Source organism: Theobroma cacao, chromosome 2 (genome assembly GCF_053813885.1).
Source record: "Theobroma cacao isolate CCN51 chromosome 2, ASM5381388v1, whole genome shotgun sequence".
Classification (NCBI taxonomy): Eukaryota; Viridiplantae; Streptophyta; class Magnoliopsida; order Malvales; family Malvaceae; genus Theobroma; species Theobroma cacao.
In genome coordinates this window covers 34,534,834-34,550,481 of record NC_142640.1, presented here as the reverse complement: position 1 = coordinate 34,550,481, position 15,648 = coordinate 34,534,834, and the positions used below count along the sequence as shown (strand labels likewise).

The 15,648-nt window shown below is 31.6% G+C and overlaps 1 long non-coding RNA gene across 1 annotated transcript; it reads left to right on the top strand.

Moving 5' to 3' along the window:
* The first annotated feature begins 6,688 nt into the window (after positions 1-6,688).
* Positions 6,689-10,454, top strand: LOC148764195 (uncharacterized). The gene is made up of 2 exons (XR_016024510.1): positions 6,689-7,289; positions 9,948-10,454. It is a non-coding gene; the product is annotated as an uncharacterized LOC148764195 (long non-coding RNA).
* Positions 10,455-15,648: the final 5,194 nt, after the last annotated feature.

The following is a 15,648-nucleotide window of genomic DNA, read 5'->3' as shown; positions in this document are numbered from 1 at the left end:
AGGCCTAAACTCATTTCAAATCTTCCCCACAACCTCCAATCATTCATATTTCACTTGAATCAACAGAAAAGTCCATCATACACATCAATCTCTCATTTTTGCCTTATGTCCATAACATTTTAATTATCATGGCATAATTTGCATACATATCATATTCAATTTAGTGCCAAACATATGCACTATATCATTCATGTGCCAAGCACATGCACAACATTAGTTTAGCTTTTACATACTCATCCATTCCTTGACCATCTCTCTATGGACATATGCATTCCTTGAATTCTTACACATATACACCAAAGGTTCAATTTAGTTCATCAATTGGCTTGGTTTACCTTACACAGTTCTTACCAAAAATCAAGGGTGTTATAGTGCATCTTAAATTGCAAGCTTATTGACAACTTTCTATTTCAAAATAGAGGAGGCACAAGTTGTCATCTAGATTTTATGGGCCTTTAAAGATTCTCCAAATTATTAGGAAAGTTGCCTATAAACTTGAATTACCACTTAGGAGAAGGATTCAACCATTCTTCCATGGTTTCTCCTTAAACCATGTGTTGGAAATCAAAGGCCAATTCAAACGCAACTTCCCCTCTAATTAGAAAAACCTTTTGTCATACAACCTCTTGCCATTTTGGATCGCAATGTTCACAAGGGCATCCATGAGCTTCTGGAGAAATGGCAAGGTCTAGATCCATCCAAAGCTACCTAGGAAGAGTTGAAGTACTTACAGCAATAGTTTTCAAATTTTGTGCTTGAGGACAAGCACAATCTTTAAAAGGAAGGGGAGAAAAAGTTACGTGCATAGTGGGTTGCTGGTTGTTGTTTCCTTAATTACTATAACCAAGCCACAATGAAGTCAGTGGCTATTTGTTTGGTCTTTTGATATATTTTAAAAGCTTGTAGATACAGATTGTTTCTTTTAAAATAGGTTGTTGTTATTTTTATGGTTCAATTGCTAATTTTTAGGAACCATTCATAGTCGAATGTTACAAATAAGTTGTATAAATAAGAGCTGTTGCAATAAGATGGTCATCAGTTTTTGAATCCAAAACATGTTCAAGATTTTCTCTTGATAGAGGCCAGATCACTTCCCAATTTGATCAAAGTTTTTTTATTCTGTTCTTTAACTTTCGTCAACAACCATAGGGCTTAAGAAGAACTACATTCTTGTTGGTCCTAAGTAAATGTGCTAGAGGGGGGTGAATAGCACTTTTTGGCTCTTGCTAAAATTGACTTCTAATTGGGGACAAATGCAAAGTAAAAGAAAGATTTAAAGATGAATGAAAACTAAAAACAGAGTAGACAATCACACCATAATTTATAATGGTTTGGTCAAAGACCTACATCCACTACCTTGATTGTTCAACCAAGGATTTTCCAAACCAATCCACTATGAACGATAAAATTCACAAGCTTTCACCAAGCTTTTACAATGGCTTTTATCAGGCTTAACCAAAACCTTTCACAATGGTTTTTACCGGGATCAACCAAAACCCAAACTAACTTTTCTAGGTTAAGTTAGAACCTATACACCCAATCAAGTAATCCAAGCTTGAACAAATTCCCTTAGAGTGTCTCGCACACTCTAAGTATACAAAGAGGAGAAATAAAGATGTACCTATGATCACTGACTTGATCTAAGTGGTACAAAGTAAAGTGCTTGAATCTTTTACAAGGATAGGAGTGAAGTGCTGAAAGAATGCTGAAGGTTTTTACAATTTTTGAGCTCTTTTTGGACTTGGAAGCCTTGGATACATTTTCTAGCCGTTGGGAGCCTCTTAAATACTTGAAAAATTAGCTCTAAGAAGTGTTAGGCAGTTTTTTACTGTTAGAAATAGTTTAGTGGCAGTTTTGGCCGTTAATTTGTCTTCTAGTGCTCAATTCAAATTTTCTGACAGAATGATCTTAGTTGACTAACTGCGCTCTTAGTCGACTAAGGTGTCTCTGTCTTCTGATCCCAATTTCTAGTAGTAAGCTTTTAGTTGACTGACCTACTTCTTAGTCGATTAAGTTTTTTCTGTCTTGAAGTCCAGATTTCTGGCAATAAGCTCTTAGTCGACTAATTTACTTCTTGGTCGACTAAGTCTTCTCTGTCTCTCAATCCTCTTGAGCCCCCCAACTTTTAATTTGAATTTTAGCTAACGAACACCCTTCATTATCTAACTAAGAGGCTTCTGTTTTGTTGATCAATTTGTGGCTCCTTATTCATATGATTTTTGATATGTGCCTTTGAATGATTGATTTATTCTTGGCATACAATTTTTGTCCTACACACTCAAATAGAGATATCAGACACAAATGAGTGAGAATGTTTTATTATTATAAAAAACTAATGGAGCCAACAATTCTATGTTCACCCTTTTTAAACTTCATATTTTAATTTTCAAATCTAGAAATAGCTAGATTGTAGCTTCTAAGGAGGATTCTCACTCATCCTTTTTGGTAGGTCAATAAGCATGGCATTTGATAGACTTTTCCCATTCGTTGAGTCACTCCGTTGGCTAGTCATGTGTTTTTTTGTGTTTTGACAAACATGGATGCATATATATATGGGGCTAGGCAACCACGAGTTGGCCCACACATTATAACTTTAAGGATGGTTATGTATATGTATGTATTCGTTGTGTAAATGGTGAATGACTATGGCGCATGTATTTGTAGTACATATATATGTTTGATATAGAAATAAATATATAAATGTTGGATGGTCATACGTATATGGGGTCGGTTACCCTTTATACAGGTATATACAAGTTACATGAGATTATGAAGCTTAATATGTCGGTTACGATCCGAAATTGGGTTATATACACATACGCACACACACATACATACATATAATTATATGATAAAATTAATTTATGTTAGTTAAAAAACACACTACAAAATAATCACATATGCTCTCCATAACTGTATCAAAAAAATAATTGAAGATTAAATTTTTATATCCGAAAAGAAGGGAACATGAGTTAAACTCTTGATTTACTTTAACTTCAAACATGAATATTCACACATATTCTCTGTAATTATATTGAACAATTAAAGAATAAAATTTTTATGGATCCAATGACTGCGTAAATTAATTAATTAATGTATGTCATTGTGGTTAGACTGGTAAAGAACCTCCAAGTAGAATTATTAAAGGCTCAAAACTATAGAAGTAATTGGAACTTTTTTTCATTTTATACTAAAAATATGAGTTCTGAAAGTGTAATAAGGAAATGGAAAGGGATTAGTCCTGCATCCAAATTTCTCCTTAGGAACCTTACAACGAGTTAAGTTTGGTTAGGTGGATGGCTATTCCATTCCGCCTTTATGAACTCTCAATTTCGATTGCTAGGAATGCCATTTGGACAGGAAATAGCGATTTTGGGATCCCAATGGAAGTAGCTATTCTTGGTCCATTAGGAACAGCATTATTTTTCACATGACAAATTTGCCTTACTGGTTTGTTAAATTTTAATTGAAAGGGTAAAGAAAAATCACCGAAATAATTCGACCACGCCACTCCGACTCCGGTGCTCAGTATCATTGTCAAAATCGATCGTTGTTAGCACCGATTAGGACTCCAGCAACCAAATTTGGTCACTAACATTGTCTTTTCTCGTCAATGGCCACTTAAGCCCTAAAAAACGTCAAAATAAGGAGCCAACTGCTGGATCTAGCCACGAAAGTTGCCATTATGGCGTTCCAACAACTAGATTTGGCCATGTTTTGCTAGAAAACAAGTGTCTACATTGGATTTAGCCACTTCCAACGCCAAATTGCTGCATCGATGACCAGATTTGGCTGTTGGTTGCTCAAGATCAGTGCTCCGATAGCAGAACCAAGCTACTGTTTCTCGTTCTCGACAGGGAAAGACAAAAAGAGAACAGGGGAAAAAGCAAGAAAAGAGAGAGCATAAGATGGGATGATTATAAAAAATTAAATTAAATTTATTTAATATGTACTACTATAACAAACGTTCGGTCGTAAGGCCCAATCAATTAAGGGCCTTAGGCCTTACTTTAAATCCATTAAAAGAAAGAAAAATGAAGTAAAAAACAATTTTATTAAGTAAAGGATAAATTAAAATTGTGTCTTAAAAATATACACTTCATTAAATAAAAAATTTAAAATATTTAATCATTATATAATTCATCAAATCATATTTGAATTTTTAAGTAAAAAATATATAAAAGGAAAAATACACTAAAATCTTCAACTTTTGAGTATAATTACACGCGAATCCATTAGTTTTTAAAATAAATGATCCGCACTATAAAATATTTTTGCTGAATATATAAGTCTTGCAGCTATTCAATCGTCAATATTTCATTTAGTTTGATGAAATGATAATTTTTAAAATAATTTTACTCTTCATTAATTTTAAAAATTATTACTATATAAACTATATTTTTCATTTTTAAATTTTGCAATTTCTCTCTTTTCAAAACAAAAACAAACTCTCAGTCTCAACACGGCCACTTTGTCCTCGGGAAGTGGGTACTCTTCAATGGAGACGAGCGCATATCTGGTGCTTCCCAAAGGAGTGAGCACCAAGAGATCGCAATTTGGCCGAATATGGAGCTCCACAGCCAAATCCGACTGTGGGATGGTCGGTCGGCAATAGGTAAAGTAAAGAGATTTTTTTTTTTTGAAAAGGAGTGGAAAAAGAATAAAGGTATTTTAGACATTTCACGTTTTTTTGTTAACACCATTCATACGTTTGAGGTGGATTGTCCATTTTGAAACTAATGGATTAGTGTGGAAACTTAAGGGTGTTCGTGTATTTTACCCTTATATCAATTAACTATTAATTTCACTTTCATAAAAATAAAAATATGTAAGTAATACTAATTAATTATAATATGAATATTAAAATTGAGTTTTTATTTTCTTCTCAAGAAAATTATTATTTGAATTAGACTTGACAATTTTGGACATGACACGTTAACACGACACGAGAAGACACGGGTTAAACAGGTTATGAGTTTAGTCTTAACTTGTTTCATGTCTAATCGTATCTGACATGTTAAGACACGAAAATTTTCGTGTCTTAACGTGTTAGATACTACAAACACGTTTAAACACATTTAAATACGTTTACTTAATCGTGTTATCGTGTTTAAACTTGTATACGTGACACGTTTATTAATCTATTAAAAATTAATAGTTAAAGATTATTTTAACTTTATATAAATAATTTTAAATAATTATTTTAATAAGTTTTTAATATTATAAAGGTAATAATGTAAATATTACAATTGAAAATAATGAATGATTTTTTATATTTGAAAGTTAGATGTTAATGATGTATTTTATCATATTATATGATAGTGAATTTTACATATGTTATTTATATTAAATTTTATTATATTTGATGTTATTATTATTTTTATTTTGTTATAATTATTTTTATAATTATAGATTTTAAATTTAAATAATAAAATTATAGTTAATTGTAAATATTTTTATTTAATCATGTTAAACGTGTTATTAATCGTATCGTGTCGTATATTGATACGTTTAATAAACGTGTTAATCATCTCATATCGTGTTATACGTTTATTAAACGTATACGTGTACGTGTTTTAAATTTAAGACACAAATATTAAACGTGTCATGTTCGTATTTAACCTAAACGTGTTTCTTATATGATACGTTTACGACACGAAAATATAAATTGTCAAATCTAAATTGAATAAGGATGATTAATCAGCAAAACGAGCGAGTAGATTGAGCTAGTTGTGCCATGAGATGACGACTGTCGAAGGGAATGGGGGTGTCACTGGTTTGGACACCAACCAGTTTAAGAATGAGATGACAAGCAATCGTTTCCAATGATCCAACGATGTTTTATCCTCTCTTCCCTTCTCCTCCCTTTGCTATTCCTCCTATGTCATTTTCTTCCCTTTTGATCAATTGTACCTATTGCTCTTTATTTCTTCAGTTAGCGATACGACGACAATAAGGCCTCTTCAATAGAAAACATAAACTTTAGGTTGGTTGACAATGTAATAAGTGCTATATTTGTTCGTCTATTACACTAAAATATTGTAGAATATTACTGATGACTTTGGACTTCTTATAATTTATTCTGCTCTTCATTTTGCAAATAGACAGGATTTTGGGGAAATCTCTTCTTCAATTCCAATTCACTAAAGGAGATGTTCTTCTTGCTCATAAGGTAAGTGTAGACACCATTTTTAGAGCAAATTGATTATTCTTCATTTCTACTCCTGTTCTGCTTTGTTTTTTTGCTTGTATTGATTATTGGTCCAAGTTCAAATGAGTGTGCCCTGTGATTTTGTTTGGGTTTCTCAGGTCTTTTTGGGCCATTAATAAGTTTACGCCTTACTTGAGTTTACGTTACACGTCTAGTGGGTTTAAGATGCAGGCTTGATGTTTGATCATTTTGGTCCAAACAAGTCCATAAAACTTAATTAAAGAAAAACAGATCAACCAAAGATTAAAATAGGTAAACAAAATTAAGGCAAGCTCAACTGCAGAACATTCCAGAAATGTAAATAATGGGATGAAAAAGGCCAGCTAGCCAAAAAGAGGCCCAAGTCGTACACGGAAAAACGCACACTGCCAGGTGCATCAAATCACACCTGGCAGAGGTAAAAGAAACAAAAAGTCAACGGCTAACAGGGTGCTAAGAACGACATTCACGACCCCTATATAAAGAAATTGAAATCGAAGACAGGGGGAGGTGCTTTGAAAAAAACCCTAAAATATTTTTTAAACCAAAAAAGGACATAAAGTTAAAAGCGCTAACTTTTTTCTTCTCTAGCAGCCGACAAGACACCACCTCGATATACAAAAGCAAAAAAAAAGAGAAAGACAAAGAAACAAAAAATAAGAGCCAACGTTGCCAACGCTTTTTGGTTTTGAAGGTTTGTTTTGTGAGGAGAGTTTTAAACATTTGAGGGCTTGGATACCGCTTGGGGCTGTGGGTAAAGGGAATCCAACCGTTTAATGGTGGAAAACGGTGGAAGAACGTTGGTGGCTAGGGTTTTATTCGTGTGGGTTAGAGAGAAGTGAGAGAGTGGCTGTTAGTAAGAGAATGAGGAAGTGGGAAATGAAGAGAAAGAAAGAAAAATGAGTTTAAATAGCTAGGTTTTTGCTGGCCGAAGTGCCAAAACGACACCATGTCGTGGGAGGAATATTTGAACCATTTGGAGCAGTTCCAGGCAGCAAACGGTGCATTTCAGCTATTTTATTTTGGGCTCCTGAAGCAGATCAACGGGCCTTTTTCTAAAAGAACCTGATTACCTTGGACCAAACAGAGTCCAAGCTAGGTATGATCTCTCTCTTTTTGTATACGCTACTGATTTAAGCTTTTTTTTGTTGCAATCCTTGGGCTATTGCTTTGGACATTATTTATTGAGTTTTTTTTATGGGTCTTGGCATAATGTTAAGTCCGACTATTAGCTTTGGAAAATAAAGAAATGAAAGTACGCATTTTTATATGAAATATAGAATATAAGTATTAAAATAGTTAGTTATAAAATATATTTCAGCAGAATAAAAATTAACAAAGATAACATAGTTGGATATGAAATATATTTAGGTAAAAATAAAGTTATAAAAGTATAAAATATTTAGTTGTAAAACAAATACATATTTAAGTAGAATAAGAATTATAAAAAGATAAAAGAAAAATATATTTATATTTCAGCAGAATAAAAATTAACAAAGATAACATAGTTGGTTATGAAATATATTTAGGTAAAAATAAAGTTATAAAAGTATAAAATATTTAGTTGTAAAAAAAATACATATTTAAGTAGAATAAGAATTATAAAAAGATAAAAGAAAAATATATTTAGATAGAATAAAAATTATAGAAAGATAAAAATATCTGCTTAATATAAATATAAAAGAGATAAAAACAGCAAGTTATATAACATACATATAGCTAAAAATGATGATAAAATATTTAGTCATATAAAACTTATATAAGTATATAAAGAGAAAACAAATGTGATAGAAAAATTAATTAAAAAATGAATAATAAATACTATTTATCATTTTAAGAGATAATAAAGTACATAATAATATAACACATGTTATTTGGATTATTCCGATGATGGAATTTCACACGAGAAAGCAAAGAGTTGCTATTTTTGGGATGACTTTCTTCAGTACGAAATTCGATTAGGGTTTTCATCGAAGTGTCGGAATAAACTCTAATCTCATCTTCCAATATCTCGTTAATTCAAATAATTATCTCAAATATTTAAAAGAATAAATTTATAGAATATTTTATTCAAAATTAAAATTAATATAGTTATTAATTAACTCAAACAATTATTACAAATAAAAGATTAGTGGAACCAAGTTAGTTATTCAATAAAAGTAGTTTTAAAAATAATAATACTCCAAAAAAATCTATTTAAATAAATTGTTTTTAAAATATATATAATAAGAATAAAAGAAGTATTTAATTATATTAAAATGATAAATATATTATTATAGAAATTAGAATCGAATAAATCATTTATAAATGCGTTTATTAGCATTATTCATAATTTTATCTTGACATGGCATGCGACACATATTTTGTTAATGGGTCGAGAACCCCGATGATGAGATTTTCTTTAAACACTTGTAAAGATGAAGTTTTTGAGGATATTCCTAGGGGAGAAAAACTTCTAGACTTCACCAAAACATTGAGATGGTTTATGAATGATTTTTTCGATACAAGGTATTTGTTTCTCATTATTTAAATTTGGTAAATTAGAACATCATTTCATAATTGCATCATGTGCATTCGTAAAGCTGAATAATCAAATTTAAGTTTTTAAAAATAAAATAAATAAAATAAAATAATAAATTAGAAAGAAAGATTAGAAAAAAAGCAATAAATGTATAATCAAGAATAAAAAATATAAGAAAACATAAAAATAAAATTAAAAAAATTGAGGTTTAAATAGGATAACGTGGGATTGAATGATACCTTTCGTGGAACGGATGTTACGAGGGTGCTAATCCTTTCCCATGCGTAATTATGTTCTTGAACCCAACTTTAAAATTTCACAGACCAGGTTATTGTTCTTTAGACGAATCTAAAATCAATTTAGGACTTCGTTAAATAAAACAAATTTAACAAGTGGACAATCACACTTAGATTAAAAAAGATTGGTGCTAACTCTCAAATTTTCGCGTCCAGCGGTCTGGTTCTCGGACCCATACTTTATGACAACTTGACAACTCCATTGGGGATGCTTTGAGAGTCAAGCTATTAATTAATCATAGGTTATCCTAAGCCTTAAATAATTCAATAATTCCTTTAATCTCGAGCATTTATTTTGTGCATTATTGTATGGTGCATTTATTGTTTCATTGTTGTTTTATTACTCTTAAATAATTAAAAGGAATTTAGGATAGAGGGATGTGAGACTATTAATCAAAGGTTGGTACGTTCCTTCACACACATGACACATTTTGCATTCATTCATAAGCCTTCTATCCGGTCTGTATCTTTCATTATGAGTGAGTTTAGTAGCTATGCTCTTGTGAAGTGATAGCAAGTAATGGGTGAGGATTGGGGTGCCTTACTGGTCCAAGTAGACGATAATGGAGACAATTTGGGAACCTATAGCTCCATTCAAACCTAAACTCAACATATAAAATGCCGTGAGCAACCTTTTCCTAAAGCCTTACTTGTGAGAGTATACCCTTTGACTAGGCACACATGAAGGAACTTTTCTTACTCCCTCTACTTTAAACTTTCCACCAAAAATAATAATAAAAATCGTGGGGTAAGTAACGTTTGACGACGTGATAAATACCCATGATCTTAATCAGTACTTTTCTTAAAATGCATGTTAATAATCTTTGGTCTTATTTACTATCATTACCTAAATTTGTTGTCATTTTTGTTTGCATATGCACATTGGTATTATAATTTTGCATTTAGAAAAAGGTATACATCACCTGACAACCATTGACAGGGAAGAATCTAATTGCATTCATGAAGTCATCATGGCCACCTTTAGGCTATGATGGGATCTACGAAGTAACACAGCACATGGCAAGTGCTCAACCAAGTGAGGAAGATTGCTTGGCAAAGGGTCACATCTCATCATTACCTGAAAAGGTTCACCTTGATCTTAAACAGAATGACTTCACTGATTTGATCAGCATATGGGAAAGGTGGAGGGCCACAACTTGAGGAAACTTTGATAAAAAATATGGCCACATAGCTCGATTGCTTAAGGTGCGAATTGATGATCAGTTGTTAAAGGCCATCATGCAATTCTAGGATCCATTGTATAGATGCTTTGTATTTAATGAAATGGATATGGTCCCAACGATTGAAAAATACTCAACTTTGCTCTAGATAGATCTTGACAATCCAGATAAGATATATTGGAGAGGATAAAAATCGATCATAGACGGAAGCTAGCTAAAATAATGGGTATAATTCCCAAGGAAGTTGATCAAAACATAAGGAAAAAGGGAAACAATGAATGCATTTTATGGAGCTTTTTGCGTGACTACATCATGAAGCATCGAAACATTGAGCAAAGTCAACTTATGATGGCATTAGAAACATATGGATTAGTCATTTTTCGAAAGTTTTGGTGCATATAGAGGTGGCAATCATAGATTTCTTCAAGCAAGTCATCAACAAGGCTAATCCTTCACCATCGATCTTAGCAAAAACCCTCAAGTCACTAAATTACTATCGTTGAAAGGGAGAAAAACAATTTGTGGGATGTGCACAACTTCTATCTATTTGGATAATAAGCCACTTTGAATGTAAAGTCAGGCAATTCAGAAAACCATTTCATCTTGAAAGTCCTCTCATCAAAGAGTTTTGTAAGAGTGAATGGCCAGAAAGCAAGACTAAAGAGTAATGGGTTCCTAAGGTCAGAAAACTCATGAGTGTGGAAGAAACCTGGAGGGCTCCATGGATGCCTCACCGTCTAGTTATGTACAAATGTGGCAAGGAACTTTAGGTACCGTTAATAGGACCATGGGGAGTGATTAGTTATGCCCCAATCATGGTAAGAATGCAATTCGGATAAGAACAATTCATGTCGAACACACATTGAGTCAATACCTTGGAATTTGCTTATGGAGAGTTGGGATTGTTGAGAAAGATTGAAGAAATTTTACGGGCATGGAAAAAGATAAGTTGGGTAAACCAAGGAAGATAAAATGATAAAGTTACTACTAGATACTTAATATGGCACACTCAACAAGTCAAGGATGTGGTTTACCCATAAGAAAGTGCACCTCATCGCCCAATTGACCTAGAGCTGCGAGAGGTTTACTTGAAAGTGAGTTGGCCCAAAAGAAATCCAAGGCTGAAAGTGCTAGTTGAAGCAATGATAAGAATATCTTCAAAAAGAGTGAAAAAATGAAAAAGGAAATAGTTAAATAAAAGAGAAAAGTCCAAAAATAGAAAAGGAATGGGGAGAGTGATAACTCTATGATATAGAGTTATTTGGGCTTAATTTTGATAGTAATTTAACGTAGTTCTTGTAGTAATACATAGAAATTAGTAGATTTTATTTAACTATTTTAAATTAGTTAATTTAGGTGAGTCAATTTAATCTTAGTTAGTTTTATACTTATTTTGGTGTTAATGTGGTTAAGGTAGGTTGTTGCTAATTAATTTGTGCTTTTGTAGGTGTTTAATAAAGGAAGAATTTTAATGAAGAAAGAGAGTAATTTTGAGGTGCAGACTTTCACTGCACATGTTTTGGTATTTCGGCCATAACTCTCTATACAGAACTTTAAATAAGATTATTCTTATACCATTGAAAAGATAGGAGAAAACTATACAACTTTCATGTTTACCACTTTGGCCAATTCGGCTTGTAATGTGGTCAACAATCTTGTCGAAGTTGACACACTATAGTAGTCTTAAAGCAATTATGATTTCTGTTAATTAATTGGGCAAGACTGCGACCCATGTAGTTTGATTAGGAAATCTTGATTGGAATTGACTTCTTTCTTTACCCAACTTGGCCTAATTTCAAAGCTTATAAAAACAACCTTTCATAAGACTTTGAAAAAAAAAGAAACGAAATACCAGATTGAGAGCTAAGAGTCAAGTCACAAAGTCATTGAAGCTAAGAAGAATTTGAAGGATTCAAGGAGTTTTTTAGATCAAGAATACAATTTTTGAGTTTTTTTATTTTTTTTATTCTCTTATTCTTTTGGTTTTATTTTTAATGTTTAAATTTTATTTGATGATAATGTGTGACTTAATGGGAAACTAATTCATTAATCTAAGATTATGATTGAACTCAATATGTAGACTGACTTATTTATCTCTCTTTTACTTATGTTTGATTGGTTTAAGTTGTATATTTTATTCTATTCTTAATGCTTCCAGTTGACTGCCCACCAATTAGATTAAATTGGAAACCTAGGTTAAACCTCAATGAAGGAGATTTAGGTAGGCATTGAATACAATAGCATATGATCAAATACACATAGTTGATTAGGTGATTTGATTTGCATATAAGATAGACATACACGTATAAGCCATACATTGCCAAAATTAGAGTACGAACTTAATGAATCTTTTTTCAATATAATTTGCATAGACATATAGTAAATTAATTAGGAGATGTATTTTTATAAGAAACTCGACAAAGACTTGTAAATAATTTAGGACTCTAGGGTAGCAACTTAATCTATTAAACTGAGCTAAGAGAGAGAGAGAGAATATTTAGATGAAGTATTGAGGGATATCATAATCTTAGGTTTGATAATCACTAAATGTAATTTTGCTGATATATTAATTTTAATTATTAGTTTATTATTTTTAATTTTTTTAATTTTAATTATTTAGATAAAATTAAAGTGTGTTAAATTTAGTAGTTAATAATAACGATTAATTCAATTCTTTATGAGTTCGACACTCTACTCATTTCTATATTATCTTTGCGATGTGTATACTTGCGTGAGTAGACCATTGAACAATAGAGAGAAAATGTCACGACCCGGTACTCCCCTCGAGCTCATGATAACCGTCGCGGTGTCCCGATAGACACTCATTGTCCGAAATGTCAACCTGAAACCCCGCAAGGCTTTACTATCAGTTTCTCATTTTCCTTGTGAGCAACCATTGTCAAATATCGTGTTCTAAAAGATTTTAAACTGTTTTCAACTAAAAATAAATAAAATATTAATTTTTATCTCAGGGATATTTTGGTCATTTTTTTGTCAAAATTTTTGAAACTGGCTAAAACGTAATATACAAGTACAAAACACATAATTCATATTCAAAATGAGTTTAAAAGTCTAAAATCTTCATTTAAAACGAAATTACGGTTATTTGAATATAATAAAAAAATAAAAAAAATATTAAGTAAAATATTTTATTTTCTTATAAAACAATATTTATAGAGTTATACGTGAATAATTTTTATAGCGTAAAAGCTAAATAAATTTATACATATTGAAATACAGTAAGCCAAAATATTTAATTTAATTTACAATAACAAGAAGGCTCTCAAATAAACAAAAGTAAAGAGGACTGTGAACCTACGGTTTGAAAAATGCAGATTCAACGGTAGTCCTCGATGAGAGCAGCTATCTACAGCCTATACTGAACCTGAAATGGGTGGAAATGAGGGTAGTGAGATTTTAAAATCTCAATAAGTAAACAGACATCATCATAAATATCTAGAGTTGAGTACATGGAGACAATAAAATAAATCATCATAAACTGAGTCACAGCATAAGAATACATTTTATTTAAAATATGTAAAGAGGCTTATGAATCGCATAAAAACTAGGTTTGTGTTATAAATCCATTCTCAGGGACACCTTGGCCTAGGCATCCTACCGAGACCGCCAAGGCTATTAAAATTCACATTTCACATAAATCATGTTTTTGTTTTGAAAACATAGTCATTCTATGGCGTTGGCTGAGTTCCCCCTCCCGTGGTGGTTTAACGTGAAGTGAACCCTAAGCTTTACCTCAGGAGATATCCTACGCGCCTCTTCGTTCGAGGTAAGAATATAATGGGATTTACTGTGCCCCTCTAAAAGGCTGGTCCACAGAAACTCCCTACTGCAGTGATTAATTAATATATATAATCCACCATACAATAAAACTCAATAACATGATATGGCAATTTTGTAATTCACAGTCTTTCAAGGCAATCAAACAATTCGCATTTCAATACAATTGCCAACTAGCCAATCATGCCCGATTTATCATAAGTCAATCAATTTAAACAATCAAATTGTCACAATTAACAATCTCCGTGTACTCTATTTTTCAAAATCACTATTAATTTCAAAACAATTTATAATTTAATTTCATTGAAACACATTTATTCATAAAATATGAAAATTTACCTTTTTAAATTTTTTTTTCCATAGAATTTATGAAATCATCTAAAAAACATCCTAGATAATTAAAATGACAGTAAGTTTACTCACAATGTCTAGAATGTAGACTTTCGACGCACTCTGTCTACTAGTACTCGGATGCAATTTCCTTGCCTTTATTGGAGGACTCACCACCTTGACACAGTACAAAATCGAGAAATTCACTACATTGGTACTAAATTGAAATTAAACTAATTTAGACTATTAATGCATAATATGGAATGCAAAAATGCACTGGTAACTATCTAAACTCGGTATTGACCTAATTCGTCTTATCACCCGATTAAATTACTAACGCGTCCAATTTAATTTCAAATTAATTTTTTTCAGTTTCTATACCTCAATTGCACCCAAATTGACTTAATGTCCCTTAGTGTAGTGCAAATTATCAGTCTCGACAGTAAATTACGAAAATACCCCTAATGGGTAAAAATTCATATTTTTGCTTCGAAAATTCTCATTATTTTTCTAGGCTCATAATTCATCATTTCTTAACCAATTCTCCTAGAATAAAAATCAAACTCATCCTCACTCATACATGGTAAATTCGGTCATTAATGGTTGTGGGAGAAAATAAATTCTTTTCTTATTGTTTTGTTTCTAAATATGCTAAACTAACTAAAAACACTAACATAACTTAAAATCAAATTAATCTAACAACTTTCTCTCTCCTAACCCATTTTGATCAGCCAACAATTCATCATAAAAACATGTAATTTAAGCATGGAAAATAAGGAGAAATGCTTAAGGAAAATAGATTTCAAGCTTAAGTTGAAAAATCCTACCTTTTTCACTTGTTTTCCTTGATTTTTCACACTTTTTCTCTTGAAATTCCTCACCTAAGGTTTGTTTTTCCTCTCTTTCTCTCTCTTCCTTGCTTGGCCGAATATTTGGAGAGTAATGGGCTGATTTATGCTAATTTTTTAGTTAAATAATAAAATATCCTAAGCTTGACACATGGCATTTTTTTATTGGTCCATTTTTAAAATTTTAAAAATTTAAAGATTTTATCTCCACCACATGATTAGTCAAGGATCAAAGATGAAGATAAAGGAAGACCATGTGCTGGAAAAAAGGTCCTGATGGTAAAAAATTACAATTTTGCCCCTAGGGTGGTAAAATTATCATCTTACCCTTTTACTCCAAATTATACCGAAATTAAAATTTTTCACTTCTAAATCTCAAATCATACTCCAATAAGTCAAATTATACTCCAATAAGTCAAATGAGGTCAAAAAAATCTTTTCTAAAATTCTCATTTTGTCCCCAAGTGGCAAATGATCATTTTGC